This window comes from Tympanuchus pallidicinctus, unplaced genomic scaffold (genome assembly GCF_026119805.1).
Source record: "Tympanuchus pallidicinctus isolate F22 unplaced genomic scaffold, pur_lepc_1.0 scaffold9, whole genome shotgun sequence".
NCBI lineage: Eukaryota > Metazoa > Chordata > Aves > Galliformes > Phasianidae > Tympanuchus > Tympanuchus pallidicinctus.
The window spans coordinates 19,493,031-19,505,056 of record NW_026294813.1 but is presented as its reverse complement, the minus strand read 5'-3'; the positions used below and the strand labels follow the sequence as shown (position 1 = coordinate 19,505,056).

The following is a 12,026-nucleotide window of genomic DNA, read 5'->3' as shown; positions in this document are numbered from 1 at the left end:
TAGGATAGGGCTGGGTATAGATAACTACGAGAGAAGACAGGAGTGGAGATGGATCTCTCTGTAGACCATTTAATGTCCTCTGTTTCACTTGGATCATTAAGTTTGTACCAGAGTCAACTATCTTTGGGGGAAATATGAGTCATAAAGTAAACAGTTTATCCAAACATGAGAAACTCTCCTTCTGCCTTCTTGCCTAGAATCTGAGTCAGTAATGTGAACAACAGGGGGCCATCACATCTCCAGCCAAACTGCTTTGCGGATGATACCTACTCAGCCTTTTATATTCTTAAACTCTTAGTCACCTCTTCAAAGAGAACACTAAGCTGTTCAGAAGCATAAAGGTGAAGTCCAGGTATGTATCTAGATAGCTGGATATAGCATTAAGGAACACTGCTGGTATTTCGAAATTACACCAAGGACATGCACTTGTGAAGGTACCTTTAATGCAGGGCTTATTTGGAAATAGGATTGGGATAGACATTATATAAGACTCATCAAAAATTTATAAAAGGACACGTTGTTTTCCACTGGAAGATTCTGGAAGCCACTTTTACAATAGTGTGTCAATTTCATTTGGATTAAAAAGAAAAAAAAAAGCTCAAATGCAACAAAGTGAAATCAAATGGAAACAGTTTGCACATTGCAGCTTTTCCTTTCTTTCTTTTAAAATTAAATTTATACTTTAGAAATAGATTTGCTATATTTAATCATGTTGTTAAAAGATGGATATAGATAGAAATGGAATAAAATGTTTCATTGGCTGCTGCAAACAATACTCCAGCACCTGCAAAAATAATCTAATTAAAAATTACTGACTATATTTCAAAACAAAATCTGGCTTTAGAATATTTCTTATTACAACATCTGTTCCTGTGAGGTCTTACTTCAGTTATTGTTTAAGTATTACAGAAGAGAAGTAAGCATATTCCCATCTCTTTAACCCAAGAAAAAAAGAAGTGTGGTTTGCAAAAAGATAACTCACTTCGCTTTTACCTTAAATCACGGCTCATGTTGCAGAACTGAGGCCCTCTTCATGCTTACTATCATGTCCTACAGATGTAAATCATAGACATTTCAGGGTATTAAAAACTTACTGCACCTTTGTCACCTGCTGCCTTCCCTTAATATATAATGTAAATATTAACAGGAGCCCTATAGTCTTATATAGAGCAGATTGAACAACAAACTTAATGCAATGCTTAGTAATCTTAAACCACACAGTAAAATATCATTTGGATATCACTTCTTCAGATATATTTCACAGTGACATTGGGAAACTGTGGTTGAAACAGTCTCTATAATGACAAAATCATAGTTTGTATTTTTTTACTTTTCTCTCAGGAACATTGTTAAAAATGAGAAATTGATGGATGCAAACAATACTCAGGTAATTGTATTTTATATATAGACTCTCAGAAAGGCTTTAGAAAGGAAAAGGAAAGTCTAGTTTACCAGAACTCAATGTTGTTCAACACACTTCGCTCAGCATAATATGTTGAGCTGAAAAAAAAAAAAATTCTTAATTTGTAGAGCGAGGTGCATGTCTTAAAAATACATGAAACCTTTGTTTGTTTGTTTGGTTGGTTGGTTGGTTGTTTTGTTTTTTGGTTTAGTTTTTTTTTGTTTGGTTTGGTTTGGTTTTTAACATATATACTCATTATATATATAATGGAGACTGAATCTTGATATTATTTTAGAATCAAGCACAATTTGAGAATGATTTTAGCTCCATGGTTAGAAAAGTGGGAGAAGGATATAATCATCCCTGGGTTTCTTTTGGATCAGATAAGTGCTCAGACTAAGTTTTAGGGCAAAAACAAGACTTTCAAGAAAAAAAAAAAATCTGAAAGAGTAAGCCTAGCTCAGGTATTCAGTTTCTGAAGGAAATCTATAATTGTGTCTCCCCACTCAGCAGGAATACCCCTAATACCTCAATCCTCTTGGGAACACATACCTTATGCTTCACTCTCTCCCTAACAAATCTGTTATATTAAGCAGCATGCATAACTAACTTCCTCTTATAGTATCAGAGGACTTTGTTTATGGATTGTCAACTCAAATATATGTCTTGCTTACAATCTTACTGATCTGCTGAACATTACATATGTCTGTTTGCTTCTACATAGTTATCAGGAAGTAAAAGTACATAGGAGGAGGGGACTTCGCAAGCATCAGCATAGCCAGCCTTGGACAATGCTCAGCTTACATACAGGACAGGTGCACTACGAACGGAACAATCCAGTCTTTCCTGAATACCCACCTTCAGGAATTACTACTGACACAAAAGCACCATTTTGGAAGGTTATTCAGTTATTTATTTACTTTTTCCCCTGTGTGCTTTGATCAAATCTGTCTGTGTACGCTGATGCCTACCAATGAATGCTACAGTTCACAACAAATATATGAAATATGTGATGCTTAAGAGTTTGACTGGTTTAGATGCAGCTCTTGAGGATTTCAAACACTTTTTGCATGGCTCAGCTATATTATGTGAGACATTGTGGAGCAGTGGTGGTAAGGTCTGCTGGTAAACCCCCATAGCTAAGAGATGAATCCAAATTGTCTGGTTTGGGATGCTGGAACTTGACTGCATTCCTAGCTGCTAAAGGGGAAAGAAACTTTGGATTGAGGAGTTTGATACTTCTATGTATTAAATTTAGCAATGAATTCTCTTAAAAACAGACCTTCTCAGGAGATTTCTGGTAAGTTTTCTTTCTAGTTGTGACTAAAATACTGCAAGGAAAAAAAATACATCTTTAAACACAGCTGTTTTTACACTTTCTCTTCAAACCCCAGCTGATGCCAGGGATTGCAGATGAGAATGAAAGTGGGAATGTGTGTCAGAAGTACATTACAGAACTGTAATGAGGTTTTATCAGCATGAATCTGAAGGAGCTGCAGCAGAGCTGTGTGGATAGGACATCATGTGTTGCTGTTCCAGTGGCATTATAGCAAGGATCTCTGAGCAGAAACCATGTGGTGAATTGAACTCTGCGTACAAACAATTTTCATTACACCGAAGAATATACTGAAGTTACTAGTTTGGCTTTCAGAAGATCTGGATTTCAATACTTTCTTGTGATTTCAGTCTATATCAAAAGGCCAGGAAAAAAAAAAAATTAAAAAAAGGATGCTGAAACTTTGCTGTGGCACTAAGCTCTTAGAAAAGTATCTGTGCTGCTTTGGATGCGAGAAGATAATCTTATCCCATGCACATCCAGCATCCAGTAAAATCTTTCTAGTGCCAGACTTCTGGTGCTATACTGAAATATGTTTAGCCTTTTTAGTGTTGTTATCATTGATGACTTTTTCCCTGTAACTTAAACTTTTGTCCCTGAAAGCTCATGCATCATGTATCTGTTTGACTCCAGTCTAGTTTTGTTTCCTTTGCTGTGGACTCTGTGAAGGAAGGAAGGAAGGAAGGAAGGAAGGAAGGAAGGAAGGAAGGAAGGAAGGAAGGAAGGAAGGAAGGAAGGAAGGAAGGAAGGAAGGAAGGAAGGAAGGAAGGAAGGAAGGAAGGAAGGAAGGAAGGAAGGAAGGAAGGAAGGAAGGAAGGAAGGAAGGAAGGAAGGAAGGAAGGAAGGAAGGAAGGAAGGAAGGAAGGAAGGAAGGAAGGAAGGAAGGAAGGAAGGAAGGAAGGAAGGAAGGAAGGGAGGAAGGGAGGGAGGAAGGGAGGGAGGAAGGGAGGGAGGGAGGGAGGAAGGGAGGAAGGGAGGGAGGGAGGAAGGGAGGGAGGGAGGGAGGGAGGGAGGGAGGGAGGGAGGGAGGGAGGGAAGGAGGGAGGGAGGGAGGGAGGGAGGGAGGGATGGAGGGAGGGAAGAGTTGGCCCTGGACTTCACAATTCAAGATTTATAATTTAATTTGTTCACTTCTAATTAACTTCCAATACTAACTGGACATAGTAAATCCTATTAAATTCTATCCTTTTTTCACTTCAAGCTTCGCAGTTCTCACCTTATCTTTATATATATTTTTACATACCAGTAGGTCTAATTATTTTTGCGTTTAGTACCAATTTAGTACCAATGCCTTATCAGGACCCGAGGTGTTGATTTATGTCACCTGGAGAACCTCATTTCATTGGCTTCACATGCAGCAAAATGAGTAGATGGTGCATTTGTGAAGATCTGGATCAGGTCCTTCTCCAAGAGACTCATTTCATGATCAATGCTGCATGGACAAGAGGGGGATGTTCATGACTAATTGACCACCGAAAACTAGTCTAAATAATGAAGACAGTTCATCTAGAACACAGGAAAAGTTCAAGAGTATGTCAAGCAAAAGCCTGCAATCTCCTGCTCCCACTGTCCCAGACCATGTAATACTCCTCAGTAGTATGAGGAGTGAGGGGATATGTCATTTCTTCTGCTGAAAATGGACCACTGTAAAGAGAGGTGTGAAAGATTCATGAGAAAACATTGTTAAAAGTAGCACAGTAAATAAAAGTGTTCTCTGGATAAGAGACATGCTTAATTCAGGGTCTGTATCTTCTGCTCTTCAGCTAGATCTATATTAAGAGAAAAAAGTTAGGCCTATGGAAGAGTTCTGGGACAATGATCTTGAGAACACAGAGTTGTCCCACAGAATCCTGATTTTTCCATGATCCAGGCCTAGTTCTTCAACAGAAACAAAACAAAACAAAACAAACAAACAAAAAAACCCTGAAATGTCTGCATGCCTGGAAGAGCTCATTACAATGTAAGCACACAATACAAGGGAGCAGGAGGAGACTGCACACTGACAGCAGGGAGGGACATACAGTGCAACCACCAGACAATTATGATTAGTGTAGACAATTATGATTATGATTTAACCATAGGATCCCCAATAGCCATTAACAAGATACCACATTTTCCTGACAAAAAATAAAAAAAAATAAAAGGGAAAAAATCACTGGCTAAGCAACAGTTCTGAAACCCAGGGGTAAACGTTGCCTTGAACAGGGCTGTAAGCCACACGAGAGAGACTAATTAAATGAGTCTCTGGCCCTTAGTTATGTCAGAAATGAGAGCAGGGGGGTATTGTTGCTTTTAATTCCCCAACCGATGAAGAGCAGTGTAAGGGAGGTGGCGGGGGTGTGAGGGGGTGGTAAAGAGGAAGAAAGATGCTCCTGAGCAAAATAAGATTTCTGATGTTTCTTTTGTTTGCAGAAGCAGTGTAAAGAACACGTTTCTCCTTCTCTCTCCCAAAGATGGAGCTGTTGCAAAGGAAGAGAGGCAGTTTTGCACACACACGCACGCACATTCACACAAAGTTCTGCATTCTGCGGCAGGACTTTGAAGCTTCTCTGAAAACAAAGTGCTTTCTTTCTATAAGGAGAAATAAAAATCCGTATTATTATAGCAGCTGTGTTATTGCAAAATTCTACCAAAACACAATGACTGATATTAAGTATCTAACCCCTTTTAATTGTCTATTTCATGGGCTTTAGATTTCTGGATTGCTAAAATAACCATCTGAAGACAAGACTTCGATTCATTTTGTTTTATTAGCATTATTATTTCCTTACAATAATAATAACACTTTACACTTATACAGCACCGTTCATCCACAGATCCAGACAATAAGGACTAGATTGCTGCTATTATCCTGTCACACCCCACGAATGAGAAGGAATAGAAAATTCACCAGGAAGCTGAGAGTTGGGGAGAAATTTGCTGAAATCTTGAGGACCAGGAATGAGGGAAAAGGAAGGGTAACCAAATCCATGACAGCAAGGTTAGCTGCTTCAGTGAATTTCTCTCTTGATAAATTTTTCCAAAGCAAATAGGCATAATGATTTTCAACAGAACATTAATTAATGAGAGAAACTCCTTTACAATGTTTTCTGATCAAACACAAAGCTGAAAATTTGGCATCTAGTGTTATTTTCTTCTGAATATATATATTCTAGTTGAACAGCTGAAAAAAAAGTAGAGGAAGGGAAACTGATGTTACACTGAACAGTCCTGATGATCAAAATGCAAAACTTTCACTCTTAGAATCTGTGAATAAATGGTCGGATGCTCCCCAACGCACTTGCTTATAGATCCAACAGGGGCTTTCTAGAAGCTGATGTCTTTTGAAACAACAACATTGGTTTTCTATTCAGAAATATATCTGTGTGACTAGGAGCAATTCCTAGCAGTGCAGGTAGGTCTGTCCCATCTGATCCTCGCCTTGCAACTCAGAAAAAAGAAATGTGGTTACTTACAAAATCCTGCTGGAAATAGGCAGCATAAAATACAGAGAAAACATATTCCTTTTGCCATCTGTTTTGGTGAATTATTCTGTCTAAGCAGACAACGTATTCACACAAAGAAGTGAGTGTCAACAATTTCATATGGTGTTATTGATGTCCTATTGTTATAGTTTATACATAGAGAAACTGAGGTACAGTTTAATCCCAGATTGCTCTAGTGCAGATATCTGAGCTCATCATCATCTCTGCTGTTTTCTCTTTTTCCTTTATTGGAGTGTATGAAGTTTTTTTTTGTTTGTTTTTTTGTTTTTAGGGTTTTTTTTTTTTAGGTTTTTTTTTAGGTTTTTTTTTTCCCCCCTAATGTTTCATTATTTGGTTTGCTTGTTTAATACAAGGAGGAAATATCAGACACCTTAAGTAATGACTTATTTGTAGTTTCAGCTAATAAATTTCTATTCCTCTCCACTGTCATATGGAGAAAACAGGATGACTTAAATGAACCTCAACTGTGGTATATTTGGGTTGAGAGGGGGACTATGCTTCTAAACTCTACCATGAATGGAACACTAGGCCTTGAGTACAAGCAACATCTGACTGACCTTCAGAAGGCAAAAGGTAAAAGACAAAGTCAGTCTGTGCAGGGAAGTACAGCCAGGAAAAAATTACTCTCCAGCAATTGTGAGCACCAGTGTGCAAAATTAAAGAATTCCATCTTCTCAGCTCCAAGAATGCTGAGCCATGTCACAAAGTGCATCTATGGAGAACCAGGAAGGAAAGCCTGAACATGACTTTCAAGCTACTCTTCTAATCCTCAGTCACATATCTTTTTTTCATAGGCGTGATTCAGTAGCTCCACATACTGTGTCCCTGACAAAAGTGAAGCAAAACTGATCATATGAATGGAAAATCAGGTATGGAAGAAGGATAAGTCAAACCAGCCTGTTTATTTCTTTTTTAATAAAAACAAAATAAAAAGTATATTTATTTGACCTGGCACATGACTCTAACCTTTGTTGCTTCTATTATTCCCATCTTTAGAGTCTTTCTACTTTCTCTCTTGCCAGCAGGAAAGAAGTAACACTGTGATGTTTTATGCCACAGAGACAAAGAGGTATTGATCCTTTTTGCCTCTGGAAAAGGTTTCTAATAATTTCCAGATATATTGTAGATTGCAGTGCTGCTATCTTTAATTAAAAAATGACACAGGATGGAAAGCAATTATTTTGGGGTTGGGTTGTGGGGTTTCTGTGGGTTTTTTGAATTGTTTTTTAAGTGTAGATTCTTCTTTTTGTTTGTTTTAATGTGCTATGGTACCAGATAAGATGACTAGCAGCTTGAGGAGAGAGAAATTGAAAGAGAGAAGAAGAATATTTGCTCTTGTGTTTATTATTCATTATATTTAAATATGATGTTTTGTGTTTCATATTCAAAAGATTTCATCCTCTGTGGCTCATTAATCCTTTTGCCCAGGGACAGCTGCATAAAATAAATAAATAAACAAATAAATAAAATAATAATAAAACACTGTCCAAAAGAAGTCTATGCTGGGATCAACGAAAACACATTGCTCTGTCAGCGTCAACTCTTTGTAATGACTGCACTGATGCCCTGGCCTTGGCCTTGTGGACCTGGGAGGTGGCAGCTGACAAAATCCAAGGAATGATATGAGACCTACTTTCCACAAAAATGTCTTCAGAAGAAATAGAGATGAAGAATTTACTTCCCTGTTGCTGCAATGTGATAATTTTCATTCCAGTCAAAATGTTGTATCATGTGGCCCATTTAGTCACTTCACAGGTAACAGTTGCATACTTCTGAATTCCTGGCAACAGCAATTGATTTTTATTTTTGTTTATTTTATTTTTTTATTTCATGGGACTGTGGGAACTATGGCTGCTTTTGGTTGACTAATGAGGTGTAAAGTTGCACCAAGTTCACTGTGAAGGGATAGGTACATTTCAGATTAATACACCTATCCCAAAAATACAGCTACTACTTGTGGGTTTCATATGCTGAATTTAGGGGATGTTATATCTTCAAGCTGGAAAGAATAAAAAATTAAAATTGTGGGTGCATGAGTTCAAGCTAGAGTTTTATATTCTCTGTCCTTTATAAAGAACAAATAGCCACTATTAAATGTATCAAATGTGAGTTTTGCTTTGTCCAGTACAACAATTATACTCCTTTCTAGAACTCCAGCCTCACAGGCATTTAAATGTATGATTAATCCTTTTTACAGGAACATGTCGAAATGGAATCAAAGGAGCAGTTTGGAAAACAATGCAGTTGTCTCATTAGAAGTACAAAAGAATTATTCTGTAGGATTAGAAAGGAGCACATGTCTCCATGAACTCCTGCCCATTTTGTGAGCCCTTAGGTGCCCTTTCTCCAATCTTTGAAAAGGATATGATATCACATGCCACAATGATTTGTCAAAAGATGAGTGAACTTTCATATACTTCTGGTTCAGATAAAAGTTGACAAACACCCAAAGGATATTTATTCAGAATTTATCTGAGCTAATAGAATCCCTTGAGTCTGAAAATTTGGACTGAAAACGTCTCAGAAATAGAGCCGTCTCCTGAGAATCCAGGTACTACATTCTACTTCCTAAATCAGAAAAATTCAAAAATGCAGGTAGTAAAGAGTGTAATTTTTGTAAACTTCCATGAACGATCAGTTTGGGTCAAGGTCATGACTTGGAAACACGCTAGAGAGGAACAGACTCTTATTTTACTTGAATTCATTCAGCCATTCCTTATCTCAAACAAAACAATAAGACACACACTAAGAAAGTCTACCAATATCCAAAAGAATTGGAAACAATACACAAGCAAATAAATAAAACATTTGCTTAACACAAATGGGAGATTCTGGGCAAAAGGAAACACACAAACTACCCTTGTTGTTCTGAGATTTACAGAACTGTATTTCACAGATGCCCTACTGCTTTATTCATACTGTTAAGAGAGAAAGAAACAGTCTCTAACCATCAACACCCATCATTAAATCATTACAAAAACTCTCTAGTTAAAGAGACAGAGTATATACGTAAATACAATATACTCATACAAATGCAGCTATGTACATATTTATGCTTATAAAATGTTGTGTATAGGTGTGTGGAAAAATAAAAAGCTTCTTGAGACTGCTTAGCTCTAAAGTGTATCCAGTGCTACCACTTGTAAATAAGGTTTTCTCAGTGCCATATAAAAAGCAACCTTAGCACAGTAGAAAAGACTAAACAGAAAATAAATAAAATCTGATGATTTTTTTTTCCTTTTTCAATAAGGAAAAGGAAAGTTAAGTGACAAAAATTCAAAGCTATGATAAAATGCTAGGGGATGAGTTGTAAGAACCAGTGAAAACTAAACTACAGAACTTCTGAAAAAACAACAACAACAAAACTTATTTTAGGTGTTATCAGGCAGTGAAGAAAGAGATGTCAGGAATGACCCATATTCCCAATGTGTCATAAAAAAAAAAGCATATCTAAGCATGCATAACAAATAATCAACAAAAACAAAAACAAGCAAACAAAAAAGAAATGATAAACATGGCTAATATAGATATAAAACCTGCCTAAGGTTATTAGTATGGAAATTTCAAGTTTGATACTCCCTAACAGATTGGGTATACTTATGAGTCTGGTCTACATAACCTTTTGGGGACATTTAACTCTCCTCTCTCTCCTCTGCTAGTAACACAAAAATGCTGTAGTACTAGTAAGAATCCTTGCTTGTAATATTAAAAATCAGGAAAGAAAAGCATTGAGACTTTTTATTAAAAATCATTATTAGCTGTACCTGTCGCTAGCCCAGAAATTTAGGAGAGACAATTCTCTGTGCTAAAGAGACATAAAAAAAATTTATCTTCTTCCCCTGTAAGTTTTCTTTTGTTCTGTGCTCTTAAAAGGAACCCAGATTACTAAAATTCTTGTCTGGCTTTACCTGGCTCTTTCAAAATATACCTGGACTTATTAGAAAAACATAGCACTATTTAAACTTTCAAAATATTATCTGTGAAACCTCTAAAGCAGTAAATTTCCTGTGCATTTGCACTCTGTAGGGAAGCTGGTTGAGATACTCTATACTAGCCTGTAAGGGTAAATTTAGTTTGAGTGATAGCAGTGAGTGTCAGTGCTGTTATGATATTCAGTGTGACTCTAGGCATACGTTCAGGGGGTAAAAGGAAGTTCAAACATTCAAGGGTGAAACAGCAAACATCATGAAAGAAAACTGAAAGAGAAGGAAGAAAAATAATTTGGTTGCTTACACACTCCAAAACTTCTGATTTTAAAGGGATTCTTAAGAAACCCAAGTGGGTAGTAGAAGTCTAATGACTCTGAAAAAGATTCATACAAAGGCACTGAAAAGAAAGGAATGAATTACCTGTAAAAGAATTCATAACATGTCTTACCGATGCAGCTCCAGATGGGAATGTAATTTATGGGTAGAAGATAAAATAGAGGAGTTTGGTAAGATTAAGGATCCTTTTTCAAGTTTTATGGAGAAACATCCTTAAGAATATTAGGAAATTTGAGTGAATCACTGACTTGAACTGAATCTACATCTCTCTGAAAACAAACCAAATACTGATAATGCACATTAGGCAGTAATGTGAAGAAGAAAGTTAAATTTATTACTTGCTATAAGGAAAAAATATTACACATCTTGTTTTGTCCTTTTAAAATATTTTTTAAATTGCTATCTGAGTTACCTCATTCTGATAATGAGATTGTGTGTGCATAGCATTTTACAATGTATGTGTTTAGACTAACACGCACAATATAAAGGAGAGCTTCCATCTGGTATTTGCCATCCTATGCTGTTAGGATATTTGTCACACTGAGAGTTGTTTAAAATAAAACTTAAAAAAAAAGATGATACTCGTTGTCCCTTACTCTTCTGTGGATAAATGCCTTCTAAATCCTGTAAGAGGATGTAGATCTAGCTCTGAGAAAATCACCCAGGTCCAGAAGACAATGTGGAGATTTAATCTGCTTTAATCTCACCTATTAACTGTTTTGGCTGTCTGATAATCCACATTGTGAAGAATCAGCAGTAGGATTGATATAACTTTTGCTACTGAAAAACAGATGTACTTTGCTGATCTCATGATGAAATAAGAAGTTGTTCCAAAACTTCTGGCCCTGGACTATCTGACTTCTGTACATATTCCTTGGAATTTCTTTCATACAAGTTTGCAGAAGTACTTGTAAATATAATTCTTGCATAAATCTGAAGTAACCTTAAGATATTAGTCAGTTTCATTGCCATTGTATTGCTCCTGACATAAAATCAACAGACCATGCTGGAGGGTGGTAAACAGAAAAAAAGAAAAAATAAAGAATAATTCACAGATCTGTATCAGATAGGAGAATTCTCATTAAAAAACACCACATTTAAGAAAACACAATAATTCTCAAGTGCTGAGATAGGAGGTATCATGCACTGAGAAGTGTCCTTGTTTTGTTTGAGGAGCACCTGCATGTTTTTTGATGGTAAAGATGATGTTGAAGTATGAACTACTGATTTATTTATATATTTGTCTTGCTGGAGGTGAAATAGTTAAATCAGTGAAGCAAAAAAGAAAAGATGAATTTAAAGAGGTCGAGAGAAAATAATGTACTCCCTATTGCTGATGACAAACTGTACTGAACACTATTTCATCAACTATTTATCTTGCATCTAGAGCCTTGAAAAAATACTTATAGCTATTAAGTATTTTAAGTCGATGGACAAATCTTAGTTTGGTTCATGTGTCCGGGGGGTAATTCACCACCTCTCCATTGATCAGGAAGCACAAATGTCACCACCCGGTTTAATAGTGACCCGTGTGCTTT

General features: G+C 36.6%; 1 protein-coding gene across 1 annotated transcript in view; it reads left to right on the top strand.

Moving 5' to 3' along the window:
• LOC128074636 (uncharacterized) overlaps nucleotides 1-12,026 on the top strand; it is a 964,422-nt gene that overhangs the window by 931,448 nt on the left and 20,948 nt on the right. The gene's annotated exons all lie outside the window — the stretch shown is intronic.